The sequence below is a fragment of the Anolis carolinensis genome, chromosome 2, assembly GCF_035594765.1.
Source record: "Anolis carolinensis isolate JA03-04 chromosome 2, rAnoCar3.1.pri, whole genome shotgun sequence".
NCBI lineage: Eukaryota > Metazoa > Chordata > Lepidosauria > Squamata > Dactyloidae > Anolis > Anolis carolinensis.
This window is the reverse complement of record NC_085842.1, coordinates 184,520,039-184,536,455: the sequence shown is the minus strand read 5'-3', so window position 1 is coordinate 184,536,455 and position 16,417 is coordinate 184,520,039.

Below are 16,417 nucleotides of genomic sequence, written 5' to 3'. Positions count from 1 at the left end.
ATGACAATTTACAAAGGAGAAAGATTTTGGTTGACATCAGAAGATAAAGCCAGGGATTATTATAGAAAACTCAAGAAAGATACAGACCCAGAGTCAGTATCTCCAAATAAAGGGAAGGCGCTCAATCCTAAAAATCCAAAAAAGAGAAGATTTGACTCACCAAAAGAAACTGAGGAAAAGTCAGGACAGAAAGACAGGATGGACAAAGCAGTCCCAACTTCAGATATAGATGATGAAGATGAAGATGAATGATTTTACCCAAACAATAAAATGTTTTTCAAATAATATTAATGGTCTGAATTTGCCATCTAAAAGGAAAAGACTATTTAATAAATTATGGAAAGAAAAATATAACATTACAGTCCTACAGGAGACACATATAGCAAAAAAAAGAGTAAAATATTTGGTAAATGACTCATTGGGACAGGTATATTATTCCTTGGATATTAAGAAAAAAAGATGAGTTGTACTATATATAGATAATACATTTAAGTCAGCAGAAAAATTCAAGGATAACGAAGGAAGAGTATTAGGGGTAATGATAGATATTGGAAATGAGAAAATTCTTCTGTGTAACATATATGTGCCTAATAGCCCAAAAACTAAATTTATAAAATATGTCTGGGAAAATATCAATCAGACAGACTTTGATCACATTATTATCTTCGGAGATTATAATGGGGGGTTAGACAATAAATTAGATAAAACCTACAATCAAAAGAGGAAAAAAGACTTTAGCACCCTGCCAAAAACTTTTATTAGATTTAAGGAAGAATTTGACCTAAAAGACACATGGAGGGAATTTAATCCTAACCAAAAAGACTATACCCATCTATCTAGTAGACACCACCAATGGTCAAGAATTGATATGATTTGGGTGACCAAATCGTTGATAACCAAAATCGACAAAATCAAGATACTATCAAGAGACCTTTCGGACCATTGTCCACTTGTTATGGAAGTAAATCACAGAAACCACAAAAGAAAATGGAGATTAAATGACCATCTAATAAAATTAGAGAAAGATATAGATAGAATAAAAGCCAAAACAAAAGAATTTTTTGAAATAAATGACACTCCTGAGGTTAGCCCACAAATAATCTGGGATGCTTATAAGGCAGTAATCAGAGGAGATTTAATTCAACAAAGTGCAATTAAAAATAAAAAAAGAACCAAGAAATAAACGATCTGGTTAAACAAATTGATTTAGAAGAAAAGGAACTTTTAAAAAATCCCAAAAATCAATTGACGAAAAGGAAATTAGAATTATTAAAAAAACAAAAAGATACCTGGGAAATAGAAAGAATAGCTAACCAGTTAAAATGGGTGAAACAACACACGTTTGAAAATGCCAATAAGCCAGCAGGTGGCTGGCTCGGCTGATAAGAAAGAAGAAACAAAATAAACATATCGCTAAAATAAAGATAGGGGATAAAGAGATAAATACAGATGAAGAAATAAAAGAGGAATTTAAAAATTTCTATAAAAATTTGTACTCAAAAGACCCCATAAATCAGGAAAACATTGCAAAGTATTTAGATGTTCGTATGAATCTTAACACAGTTGTGTGCATTATAACCACAAACTCTTCGATTAATATACAGTCAATATTCTTTGTTCATGGTTGCTGCCCCTACAGATTCAATTACACTGTGTAACACAATTTTTGTTGCTGGGTTATAAATATAATTTCCTAATTGTTTATCACAAAACATGGGAAAAGTGTAATAACCTGCATTAACGTTGATTTTGCGTGATATCCTGTGGCACATTTTGCTCTAGTTTTTCAATGAATATTTCATGGAATCTCAATCAATTCAGCATAATTTGTGGCAGCCACAAAAATGAAGTTTCTGGAGTAGAACAACCACTTTCAAAGTAAGTACCACACAATTAAACAGGAAATAACACTTTCAAACCAGGAACAGAACATTTTTCAAAGTTTGTTACATAGTATTACTGATGGCTTGAAAATATTCCTTCCAAAAAGCAGAATTTTGATTTTGCCATTTTATATATGTTTTCACCCTGTTTTCAAAGTGTTATTCTTTATTTACTGTCCTGATTGTAGAATTGTTTAATACTGGTAGCCAGATTTTGTTCATTTTCATGGTTTCCTCCTTTCTGTTGATATTGTCCACATGCTTGTGGATTTCAGTGGCTTCTCTGTGTAGTCTGACATGGTGGTTGTTAGAGTGTTCTACAGACCCTCTAAGAAAATCCAGAAAATGCTACGTTCAGCAAAGGACAATAGGGATCCCCTCAGCTCTGCAGGAGTCTACCGTATACCATGCAGCTGTGGACAGGTATACATAGGGACCACCAAACGCAGCAGCATTGCCCAAATACGAATCAAGGAACATGAAAGGCACTGCAGACTGATTCAACCTGAGAAGTCAGCTATAGCAGAGCACTTGATGAACCATCTTGGACACAGAATATTACTTGAGAACACAGAAATGCTACACCACTCTAACAACCACCATGTCAGACTACACAGAGAAGCCATTGAAATCCACAAACATGGACAGTTTCAGCAGAAAGGAGAAAACCATTAAAATGAACTGGCTATCAGTATTTTTAAAAACGATAAAATTGGGACAGTAAATAAAGAACAAAACTCTGAAAATGGGAATTCCAGGCAAGAAACAATCATGGCCTGCTAACACCTAACAAAGGGTTCCCTCAGGCAGGAAGCAGCCAGGCCTTGGAGCTGCAAGGCCATTAAATGCTAATCAAGGTGGCCAGCTGCAATATTCATACTTGCCTCAGACAAGAGTTCTTTCTCCCATCCTGGACATTCCACAGATATATAAACCCCACTTGCCTAGTTTCCAACATACCTCACAGCCTCTGAGGATGCCTGCCATAGATGTGGGCAAAACGTCAGGAGAGAATGGTTCTGAACATGGCCATACAGCCTGGAAAAGTCACAGCAACCCAATGATTCCGGCCATGAAAGCCTTTGACAACACATTAAATTCAGCGATGGTTCATTTTAGAGTTGCTCTAAGCCAGGAACACAACAAAACTGTTTGGGTTTCTTTTTAACAGAGATAAAGCAGAATATGAATAGTGATGATGACGACAACGACGATTTAAACACAATTCCCACAGGCTCAAAGTAGCAGTGATATGAAACAATCTCACACCAGTATTACATATGAGTGCTAATGCCCACATATAGACTATGTCAATGAACTATTCCACTTAATTGGGATAACCTAGTCTCCATCATGGATTTTATCACATGGAGATGGCAAAAAGTCATATACACAGGGTCATCACCAAAATGGCAGTATACATCATATAGTAAAGGTTTTCCCCTGACGTTAAGTCCAGTCATGTCTGACTCTGAGGGTAGGTGCTCATCTCCATTTCTAAGCCGAAGAGCCGGCATTGTCCGTAGGCACCTCCAAGGTCATGTGGCCGGCATGACTGCATGGAGCGCCCTTACCTTCCCGCTGGAGCGGTACCTATTGATCTACTCACATTGGCATGTTTTCGAACTGCTAGGTTGGCAGGAGCTGGAGCTAACAGTGGCCGCTCACGCCGCTCCCGGGGTTTGAAACGGACCTTTCGGTCTCCAGCTCAGTGCTTTCATGCGCTTCGCTCCTATATACAATGAAGTTGTCCCCAACTATTGACATGCAAAATCCATTAATAATCCCTAATCCTGGGACATACTGTATATGGTGAGGTCTGGGTACTTCTGTAACAGTGTGCTGATCACAACTGTGCCCTTGCTGAAAAAGAAGCTTTTTTTTTAAACTTGCACCTCGTGTAATTGAAAAGTGTCTTTAAAAATGTTCATTTGCTGAGAGGGGGGACAAATATGATGAAATATCCTCTACCTCCCCTAGAAGCCATTTGGGGATAGAAATGTTTGCAATTACATTTAGAACAAAAAATGGAACATGTAGCAAATAGTTGTATAGAGCTGTGTACTTCTCCAAACTTTGAATTTTACCCTGGACATGTTGCTGTTTTCTTTCGCTGAACAACCAGAGGTGTCCTTTTGCCTATGTAAGTACTGGCACTCAAATCATTGAGATTGTAATCATTGCATGTATATTTTCAGTGTTTCTTGCACACATGGATCTGGTTTGAGATTCCTTCCATTGTTGTATCACATCCCATAGTTTTCAAATTTGTATTTTTCTTCTTCAAAGTTAAGCAGAGTCTGGTTTGTACTTGGAAGGTGACCACCAAGGAGTACCTTTCTTAGAAGAGGATTGTGGCAGATCACCTCTGAGTAATCCTAGCTGTTTGAAATTCATAGAATCACCATATGTTGACTGCAACTTGAAGTCACATACACACATACATACATACTCTCTCTTTCTCTTGTATGTGTATGACTACACATACAACATTTGTCTGTAAGATCAATGATGGCTGATAATCTTCATTGAAAGTCACTACTACACCTACTACAACCTGGGGGAGTGTGAAATAAATCCTGAGCATAATAGATGGTGATACTTCTTTAAAACATGTAGAGCCATAGCACTCCTACACCTGATGCAGGGTACACCTTGTGTGTGTGTCAGAGAGAGCTCAAAAGACTGGCATTTTAAAGCTAGCCTTTACTACTTCTTTTTCTTACCCAGGGAACGTGACTACCAAATGTTTTCAATGATTAAAATATATACTTGTGATACTAATTTCACAAATGGGATCTTTTCTTGGGGAATTCCAAATGCCTAGATTCTCGACATGATATGCACATGAGCGGCAGCAGATCAATTGAAATTATGCAACCACATTTCCATACTCTGTTGAAACAACAGCCATTTGATTATGTAAGTCTTCACAGCTAAACAGATTGCACAAAGACTAAATTAACTCCACATTTCACCAACTGACTGATCTGTTTCCATCATATGACCTTTAAAAAAAAGCAAACAAACACATACCTTGAATCAAGGGGTAATTTGTGACACCCTGCAATATTCCCACCAAATTGCAGCCGGTTTGTAAAATCTTTCCAATTTTATTTAGATTACAATTTATCTTTTCTCATATGTGTATAAGAAAAAATCTCAGGATAACATACAATAAAATCAGTTTCTTTAGGGGTTCTGTGAGAGATTATGATTGTGTTAAGTGATTTCAGCTGCTGCAAGAATTGCAAGTTTGGTACCTGCCGTGCTTTATTTATTTCATGTCAAAAGCATTGCATAACAAATACATTTTAAAATGATGAAAAAAAGGAAATCGCAAGCAACTAAATAGTTTTAGACCAAAAGCGGGCAACAGCAACCACATTGTCCGTAGCTTTAAACAACTACTCCTCCGTACATAAGGCAGGACATTGTGGGCAAGCATACATATTGCATACAGTTGTTTGTTCTGCTCCACAGTCACACAAGGTGGAGGATTCCTCCAGGTAGTGCCACCTTGCCAAGTTGTCTTTTGATCTGCCCACTCCACTTCTGAATTTGTTCAGGGACTTCCAAGTTGCCCATTCTTGGTTTGCCCCTGGAGGAAGACCCTCATGGGGGGCCATCCAGTTAGAATTGCCAGGTTTAGCTGCCCAGAGGGACACCCTTGCTGTTGCTGGAGGAACATCAAGAGGAGTGGTGGTTCTCATGAAGCCCTTCCTTGATTTGAGTCTGGTGGGAGGAGGCTGATAGTCATGCAGTGGGTGGCTTTCACAATGTTCGACCTTATTTCTCTCACATTAACAGCAACTTCCCGTCGCACGTGAGGAGGGGTAATGCCAGCTAACTTGTAGAGTTTATCAACAGGTGTAGGTTTAAGGCATCCTGTGATTATTCTGCATGTTTCGTTTAATGCTATGTCTACCTGCTTCGCATGGGCAGACTTTTGCCAGACAGGATAGGCATACTCAGCAGTTGAGTAAGACAAGGCCAGGGCTGATGTTCTTATTACTTGTGGGTCTGCACCCCATGCGCTGCCAGTAAGTTTCCGCAGGATGTTACTGCGTGCAGCTACTTTGTGCTTGATGTTTATGCAGTGTTTCCTATATGTTAGTGTTCAATCTAAGGTGACACCAAGATATTTAGGATGGAAACAGTGTTCGAGCTCTTGGTCTTCCCAAGTAACTTTCAGTTTCCTGTTGGCTTCATGGTTATGTAGGTGGAAAGCACACTTGTGGCTTGGCAGGGTTAGGCTTCAAGTGGTTCTCTTTGTAGTAGCTGGAGAAGTCTTTCAAAGCATTAGTGAGTTGGTTTTCAACTGTTTCAAAATCTTTCACTTGTGTTGTAAGGCCAAGGTCATCAGCATATATAAAGCTCTTTGTGAGTGGTGGTTGTGGCTGATCGTTCGTGAAGATATTAAATAAGGTCGGTGCAAGAACGCTGCCTTGGGGTAAACTATTCTTTTGCCTCCTCCATCTGCTTTTCTGGCCCTGAAACTCCACATAGAAGCTGCGGTTTTCTAGGAGGGTCTGGACAGTTTTTGTAAAGTCAAAGTCCCGGGTGATATGGTAGACTTTATGCAGCATTTTTCTATGTTGCACCGTGTCATAGGCTGCTGTAAGGTCCACAAAAACTGTTCTCGTAATGCAGCCTTTCTCACAGCCTTCCTCGATATGCTCAGTCAGATGAAGAATTTGACCTGTACAGTTTTTCCCTGGTCTGAAACCTGCTTGTTGTGCAATAAGCGTAGGTTCGATGACAGGTCCTAGTTGATTTAATAGCACCCTCTCATAGACTTTATATAGATGACATAAGAGAGAGATTGGTCGGTAGTTCCTGGCATTGGAGGCATCTTTACCAGGTTCTAAAATGGCAATGATCTTAGTTTTCCTCCATGCTCTGGGAATCTGTTTGTGTGCCAAGCATTGATTGTAGAATTTCAAAAGCCAGTTTTCAGCTTTGGCCCCCAAGTGTTTGATTTGCTCCGTCATCAGGTCATCTAGGCCAGGTGCTTTACCAGTCTTACATTGCTTGATGGCTTCTCTGAGTTCTTTCAGGTTTAGAGGAGAAGACAACTGGTGGGTTTCAAGTTCTGGCACTCTGTTGATTTTCATCTTTATTCTGCTGTTGCCGTGCTAAGTACCAAAGATTAAATGAAACCCCGACAAGTTGAAGGCAAAGGAACTGAGGCTTTTATTCACCTTGGCCAAAGAGGATGCCAGCAGAGTCTGACATAACACAATGTAAACATACAGAAATATTTATAAGACTTTGACAGCAACTTGAAACAAAGGACTTTTGCCACCCTGAGCAATGATTGGCCCAGCCTAGGGTCGGCTAGGATCCCATGCACTGGTTGACTCTGGCACACCTTCCATCATCGCCACAGATTGGCTCATGGGCCTGGCAGGAACTTTAATATATTGTCATTACTTAGATTGAAGTTTTGTGCCTGTTGCTTAATTTGCCTCTCATGGGTATGAGGAAGGAAAGAATGTGGGTAAGGTTTGGGCTGATGTGTTCTAATGGCCCCAATTTTGTCTGTTTGGACTTGGACAATAGGTTTCATCTAACATGACAGTGAGTGGCCAAGGTGTTGGCATGGCCTGGATGTTGGGTAACCATGACCTTTGGCTTGGCTCCATCCTTAGGAAGGTGGAAGTATTGCTAGAGGATTACGTTTGCAGCCTGAAGGGTGACAGGATTTTCCTATGTTCTCCTAGGTGAGTGTATGAATGCTTGTGAAACTTGTATGTTGAGGCTAAAAGTCATCTGTGGAAATTGCGTAAATTAGGGTTCTGAGTAAAGATCACTTTCTACTTGGTAGTGAGACCTTTCCATGGGTACTTGGGGTTATGATAACAATTTTTTTAAAAAAGAAAACCCTTTTTGAGCTGCAGATCAGATATATTAATTTTAAAGCAGAAGTTCCCTGTGAATGGAAAGGGTTCCTCCATGATCATACTTTTGAGAAAGTCTGGTGTAGACACTGAAAATGTAAAAAAAAAACCCACAAACTTTTAATGAGTCTAAAAACATTAATAAATATAAAAAGTTAGAATCATGTAAACAGTTTGGATTCTTTGTGACCCATTTTGTGTGGTGGGGGCTGGTCCATCAGGGATAAATAATTCAATAATTACAATTTAAGAAGTATTTTTACTCCAAATGTCCATTAGTGGTGCTTGGAATGCAATTCATTTTGGAAACAAAACTTGGGGAAAATGTTCCCAATAATCCTCAGAGATGTTTGGGGATATTTTATTTTATTGTATCATATTTTATCTTAATATTTACTTAATATCTTAACATTTATTTAGTGGGATCAAATACAGCCCCCTAGCTTTCCAAGGTTGCCCAGCCCAACTTACAGTAAAATGTGAAATGTATGTGTGTAATATATTACACATGTACCTTTAAGTCACTTGCTGACTTAGGGTGACCCCATGACAAATACTTGAGGCCATGGAAGGGGATTGTCTTGTCCATTTCCCAGCATTTCTCTTGCAATCTGTAAATTTTAGACAATCAGAATAATTATGGCTACTTGAAGAAAACAAAATAAAATTGTCTCACATTAGAAGATTTAGGTGATATGATATTAGCATACTCTAATTCAAATTTTGGGACAAGAAAAGCAGAAGATAGAATCTACCACAAATTGTGACAATTGTACACAGAGCTGCATGATAAAACTGTTTTTTTCCTTGTTTTCCATTCACATTTTGTTTTTGTTAGCCATGCGGAAGAGCACGGGTATGTGCAGGCCACGACCTCCACATCTCTAATGATCTTAGGCCTTAGTTGACACCTCCTCTTGTAAGATTTTACCCATAAGTCTAGAAGCATGTTTTTATCTTAAAGCCGAGGTTCTTAACCTGTGGGTCCCCAGGTGTTTTGGCCTACAACTCTCAGAAATCCCAGTCAGTTTACCAGCTGTTAGGATATCTGGGAGTTGAAGGTCAAAACATCTGGGGATCCACAGATTAGAGCCACTGTCTTAAAGGAAATTCTGATTCAAGATTGTAATGAAGTATGAATTTTTGGTTTACAGATGTTATGTTATGTGTTTGTGTTTTAAAAGGGTAAGTATTACAGTTATTGCATCTCAGCACTCCGAGGCTGGTTGCCATGGAGAAGTAGGCGGAGCCAACTGCCGTTTTGTTGAAGAAGTGCAGAGTTTAAAAAAAAAGGGATTCAGTCTGTGCTCTGATGAGGCACAGGGAAGATTGATCATAGGTTGAGGGGATCAAGGAGACAATTGTTCATTTTGAGTCGGTTTAAAATAAGTTTGGTGACTTATTTAATGTAGTCTGTGTCCTGGTAAGGAACAGAGCATCTGTGATCGTATATCACAGGGGTGACTGTGGTTTAAAAGTAGCAGAGGAAGAAGTTCTAACTACAGTAGAGTCTCACTTATCCAAGCTTCGCTTATCCAACCTTCTGGATTATCCAAGCCATTTTTGTAGTCAATGTTTTCAATATATCGTGATATTTTGGTGTTAAATTCGTAAAAACAGTAATTACAACATAACATTAGTGCGTGTTGAACTACTTTTTCTGTCAAATTTGTTGTATAACATGATGTTTTGGTGCTTAATTTGTAAAATCATAAGCTAATTTGATGTTGAATAGGCTTTTCCTTAATCCCTCCTTATTATCCAAGATATTTGCTTGTCCAAGCTTCTGCCGGCCTGTTTAGCTTGGATAAGTGAGACTCTACTGTACTTTAAGTAAAAGAAGTGACACTTTAGGGAGTTTGACTCATCTCATTCTAGTACTGTAACTGTTAATAAAAGTGCCTCTAAGTGAGAAACAACATTATAACCACTAAGTTCTGTGCCTGAATAAACTTGTTATTGTTCCTCCAACATCTAAGCCTCTGTCACATATATTATAAACCAAGTTGTGTTACCATCTAAAGTGAATAAGAAGAAGGGGGGGAAAGTAAAAGGTCTCCTCTCTGAGTCATTGGTGGCTGCATCTTTACAGATTGGTGGCAGCGGTGGGATAAAAAGATTCCCCCTGCCTGAAAGAACCTTAGTCGTTCATAGTCCTTTCCAAAGATGAAACAATGATTCTGTGGAATGTCATTCTTCTGCACATGTCCAAATCTTGTGATGTTTTATGGTCCAGGGGAGAAAACTAGTTATTCCATTTTCATGTTCAGAAAAAGTGTGATTAAGACAGGGGCACGTGACAGAAAGTTATAAAATTATGCCTCATGTTGAGAAAGTGAATAGAAAGCAATCACCATAGTACTAGCATTCAGAATCATAAAATGAATTTAACCAATTTGATATTCAGAGAAAGTGTACTAAATACTGTACTGATGGCCATTAATTTCACATGGTGTTTAACAAGGACACATGGAATTTGCAGCCATGTGATATATCATGTGCCTATTGAAGTTTCAACCAGTCAACCATTCTTATTTCTTGGATACTATTCTACACCCTATGGATATTTCAGTCCTACCTACCCAGCCAGTCAGCTTTCAATGTACTTCTACACTTGATGCCTAATTCTTTCTCATTAATGATAAAATATTGGCATGCCTTGAAATAAGGAGTCACGCTTTATGTATCTATCAGTCTTTATTATAGTATATCACCAACAGGTGAAACATCTTCTGGGGAGATCACTGTAAACACTGGCACATTGTTGCTGACAAATTTGTGTAAATGCCTAAAACAGTCACCAGATTCAGTAAATTTCATGACCCCAATGTTGAGCTAAGGTGACCCCTTTTGGGATTAAGACCCATAGTTTAGAAGCGGTGTTTATGAAGACGATGGGCCCTTCTACACTGCCATATAATCCAGAATATCAAGGCAAATAATCCACATTATCCATTTCGAATTGGGTTGCCTGAGTTCACACTGCCATATAATCCAGTTCAATGTGGATTTTATACAGCTGTGTGGAAGGGGCTTTGGACTCACTATTACCACTCTTAACCCGTTATCCCATGCCAGAATTCTGAAAAGTTCCAAAATCTTCATGCCTCTTCCTTCTTTGTTTCATCACAAATGCCATTGTGTGGACACTCACTGTTTCACAATTCCTCTTCATAATGGTTCAAATCAGCCCTGTGATTTGTTTTAAGATTGTACTTTATGGGGTATTCTGAAACCTAACTACTGTATCAGCAAAATATGCCTGTATAGTGATTACAATAGCATAATTTATATAATTTTTATTCAAATTTTTTTTCGTGTACATACATTAAAAGAGTGGGATAAATGAATATTAAAACAACAAAAAAACAAAACAAAAAAACAAAACAAAAAAGAGAGGGAGAGAGAAGAGAAAAGGGGGGCACATCAATTACATAAATTAAGAACATAAATTAAATAATAAAAGGGGGTTAAACAGGAAAATAAAAAAAATTAAAAAAGTTCTGTTTGTCCTTCCACTTTCTGTTCTTTGTGGTTTAGTTTTTATTTCTTTTCCTTTCCCTTTTTTAAAAAAAATAGTCTGGTCTAGTTCTGTAATATCTTTTCTTCGGGTTCTCCTTTTGCTTATTTTTCCTTTAACTTTTTCTTATATTCTTTGTATTTTTCCCAGTCTGTTCGTTTTATTACATTTCCTCTATTTGCTTTCATTAAATATGTTAGTTTATCCATATCATATATATCATCCAATTTCTCCAGCCATTGCTGTTTTGTTGGGATATCTTTTTGTTTCCAGTGCTTAGCAAAGGTTATTCTTGCAGCTGTCACTGCATAGGTAAATATTTTGTCCTCATTCTGATTAAAATTTATTGTATTCTCCGTCAGTCCAAGTAAATAAGATTCTGGCTTCATTGGGAATGATTTTTGTAGTATTTTCTGTGTTTCCTCATGTATTATTTTCCAAAAGATTTTCATTTCTGGGCATGACCACCAAATAGCATAATTTATAGTAGGCATAGGGTAATGGGTTTGATCTGAAATCCAAGCAGAATCTAGCTCTATTAGACTAGTTTGAATAATTCCAGAAGCAAAGGATACTTGTTGTCATAGATGATGGAAGCAGAACTGAACCACAAATGAAATTTTGTCCAGGCTTTAGTCTTCAGAAAGGCAGACAAAATGGAGGTCCTACACTGGTTATGTGTAGTAAAAATCTTCCCATGTGGAATTAACATATTGTGTGTGCTATTGCACCTTTGGGTTGAATGCCAATGCTGTACCACTTGTGCAGATTGGTATCTGCATTCTTAAACTGAATGTAGTCATTGCATGCTGGGTAGAAATGGTTAGCCATTTCCATTGGATCTGATTTTGACTAGTTCATTGTCCAAACAGGCCATTACTACCATCCCCTGTTCCATCAGCGCAGGACCAAGGGGATGAATCAGAAGTATGCAGCCACTGTTGCTACTGCCAGATGACCACTGGGCACACGCATGACCAGGGAGAAGAAGGGCTGTAATGTAAACATTCACAGAATAGTGTTGCCTTCAAAGAATTCTCCCCAGGGGTGTTTGATCCAGCAGCGGAAGACTACACTAACATATAAAATCTAGATTGTCTGCTTTGAACTAGATTATATGGCCGTGCAGACCTTAGCGGGTGAGAAGGGTGGGATAGAAATGTAATAAATAATAAATAAATCCAGTTCAAATCAGATCATGTGGATTATCTGCTTTGATAATCTGGATTATATGGCAGTGTCCTTTGAAATGAGAAACCTTCAGTTTGAGGGAGAGCTACCACTGGGGCAGTCTTCCCACAGAGATACTTTTCCTCCATTTGATACTGCCATTAGACTTTATTTGAACTATGATGTTTTTGCCTAAATATGAATGGTTTGGAAACAGTGATAACTGGAATCTGTTCAATGAGCCCATGACAGCTATTTTTGTATTTCCAAAAATCTGTTAAACAATAAATCAGTGAAAATACATAGGGGAAATCTTGTTGATGGTCCAAATTGGAATACCTCTTTGATTACTGCTTTGTTTATTGGTCTGTTTTCCTTTTCATCCTTACAAACAAGAGTGCTTGTTATCCAAAAGGGAAAAAATGGATGATGCTTCCCTTGCTCATTAAATTAAACCAGACTTTCTCTCATCCTCTGGGATTTGCATCTGTCTTTCCAAAACACAGCTTATTTCCCTCAGGAGTCTACAAATAAATTCCCCCTTCCCCCAGTATTTGAAACTTTTAATAAGGCCCTTTGTGCTACTCTAAAAAGTATACTTTTAAAAACATCTTGCCATTACCTAACTTTGTCATTTGAGGCAATTCCCTAGATAGGTAATTAATTTTATGAGAAAGAAGCAAACTTTTCTCTTCCACTGAGTCCTTTGGTGCTGGGAGTTCATCATGTACACTTATGACCAAGTGCTCCTCATGCAACTTGTGGCCCTCTTGTTGATGGACTGGATCTCCCAGCATCCTTTTTTGGGGATAGATGGAAATTGCAGCCCAGCATCAACAAGGAGCACACAGATTGTTTGGCTCTGAAGCTGCAGGTTTCAACCCCTTTGATTCACTCAAAGTCACATCAAATAGTATTGTCGTGGGTGAGCTATTGACAGAGCCACTTTCTGGAGTTGGCATTAAAGAGCATTCCAGCCCACAGCACCACAAATTGTTAGCACGGTCTTCTTACCTACATGGTTTTTCTAATACTCAAGCTGTGACGGACAGAGGAGAATTGCCTCAATTTCTTCCCTGGAAACATAAGCAATAGTATGTTATTATTAATTATAGAAACATCAAATATGTTGTTATGTAGTCAATCTTTTTATATAAAACATTCAAATACAAGTCTTATTTCTATTACAAGTCAATGTCTGTATTTAAAGTGGGAGACATCAATCTCCTTACAAACACTTCCGAGGTCCAATATATTGACACAATCTGTCTAATGGTTCAAAAACTCAGGCTTAAGTTTCTTGGAGGACCAATGTGTTGTCGAAGGCTTTCATGGCTGGGATCACGGGCTGTGTGGCTATGCTCCAGAAGTAAACGTCAGGAAAGAATATTTACGGAACATGGCCACACAGCCCAAAAGACATACAACAACCCTTCTTGGAGGACCGTTTGTTACATCATTAGTTGTAATAGTATCAGAGAAGAGGTCACTGAAGTTACTACAAGGCATCCCGGGTAGTATCTCCTTGTTTCAATGTTTGTTATGGGTACATCTTCCTCAGGTAATCCATTCTTCTCAGTTCCTTCCAGCATTGTTTGGTATTTCAATACCTTGTTTCCCCAAAAATAAGACAGTGTCTTATATTAATTTTTGCTCCCAAAGATGCGCTAGGTCTTATTTTCAGGGGATGTCTTATTTTTCCATGAAGAAAAATTCACATTTATTGTTGAACAAAAAAATTGAACATTTATTATATACCATACAGTAGTTGTTATCACAAACCAGCATAACCAGACAAACTGTGAATCCTATCAAGAATTTCTTGTTACTACCAATATTTCCATGTACAACACTCTATGGTACTTACATTTAGCGATCCTGCATGCTCTGGTGTTCTGTTCCTTGGGCATGCTTCCAAACAAAAGCTTTGCTAGATCTTACATTCGGGGGAGGCCTTATATTTAGCAATTCAGCAAAACCTCTACTAGGTCTTATTTTTTGGGGATGTCTTATTTTAGGGGAAACAGGGTAGGAGTTAAGTCTCTGCCACTACATACATATATATGAAAAACATTAACATACACAAAATAGATATGCCTTAGCACCCCCTGTATTGCACTATATTAACATAAGATTGAGGTGTGGGACTAATAAGAAATAAACAAAGTGGTGTACATATAACTTAAATTTCAGGAGGGAACCACTGGATCTGCTTTGAATTTTCTATTGTGAGCAACCTATTGTATCCCAGCCTGCACCTGAACTGTCAGGTGAGCCTGAAGTTGGGCCTATTCGGCCTGTGATTGTACCTGCACCTGACCAGTCAGATGAATCTGGGTTGGGGCCTAGAATTCCCATGCAGTCAGAGTTGGATGAGGCTGCTGTTCCTGGACAGCCAGAGTTTGTTCCTGAGGATTCTGGGAGCAGGCATACAATGATTTCAAGCAGGCAGCTTGAACCACATTCTTTGAGAGAGTCAAGGCTGAGAGAGATTTTTAGAGATGGTAACTTTGCTCATTGAAAGTGTTGTTCCTGTTTCATGGACTCTTGTTTCATGCTTCATGGAATCTTGTTTCATATTACCTGTGGACTTTCATGCCATGTTCCATTAGCCTAGTATTTTGAGTTTTGTTCCAGTTCTTGTTCTGGTCCTGGGGATTTTGGATTATCAAGTCATTGTTCCTGAAAGCTTTACAATTTGGATCTCTTGTTCCAGTTGAAGATCCTGTTCTTTGTTCCAGTTTCTATCCTGTTCCTTGGACTAATTTTGATACCTTGTTGAATTTTATTCTTATGTTTGATCTTCATCGACTCCTGCTTCAAGATTCTCAAGTATCTTGTACCTGGTGATCTAAAACCTTGTTTCATTGCTAAAGTGGATATATAGGGTAGAGTCAGTATTTCCATTCTTAATCCTGGAATGGTGTTCATACATTCTGGTTTTTAAGGACCTGGTTGTAATCCTAATATATAATAGGTTGCATGGACATTGGGTTACATATATTACATTTTCAGAGGAGCATGTTGTATAATTCTGTAAAGTAACTTTAATATTTCGAGTTGGATGTATGAAATACGTTGTATTTAAAGTTTGACAACAGCAATCATTGTGTCTGCATGCAAAGGAGATTCCACCTGAACATCAGGAAGAACTTCCTCACTGTGAGGGCTGTTCGGCAGTGGAACTCTCTCCCCCGGGCTGCGGTGGAGGCTCCTTCTTTGGAGGCTTTTAAGCAGAGGCTGGATGGCCATCTGTCGGGGGTGCTTTGAATGCGATTTCCTGCTTCTTAGCGGGGGGTTGGACTAGATGGCCCATGAGGTCTCTTCCAACTCTAATATTCTAAAGTTTCCCTTGATTGTTTTTTTGGTTACCTGTGCACAATGTTGTGATATCCAAATTGATATGATGTCTCTCAAATTTTTAGATCTCTTATTAGCTACAATGGGTACTTTTTGACAACCTGCAATATCCTATACTAACTGCCAATTTTAAATGAGATTTTCTGAATACTCGAGGTGTATGGTGTCAATGTTAGGGGCCAAATGATTCGTTTGATTAGTTTTTTTTTGGGGTGTTCCTTTAATAACTCCCTCCTAATCGTTAGTAGTGTCTTTTTGGCAGCCATATCTAATATCTTTTCTGGGTACTCTCAAGTTGATTTTTAAAGGTACATGCTACTGTATCAAAATCTTTTTGATTGCTAGTGTTGCATTTGAGTCTCAGAAGTTGGAAGTAGGGTAAGTTGGACAAGTGAATAATGATGAAAGCTGTTGTAATGTTAAATCAAGTTCTTGTCTGTAGGTTTAATGTAGTTGGTGACATATAATCTCCATTCTTTTTGGTGTACCAATACATCTAAAAAATTAATCTTGTTGTGGTTGATTATGCTTGAAAATATAATGTGATTATGTATGGAATTGACCCATGTGCTGAATTGAGA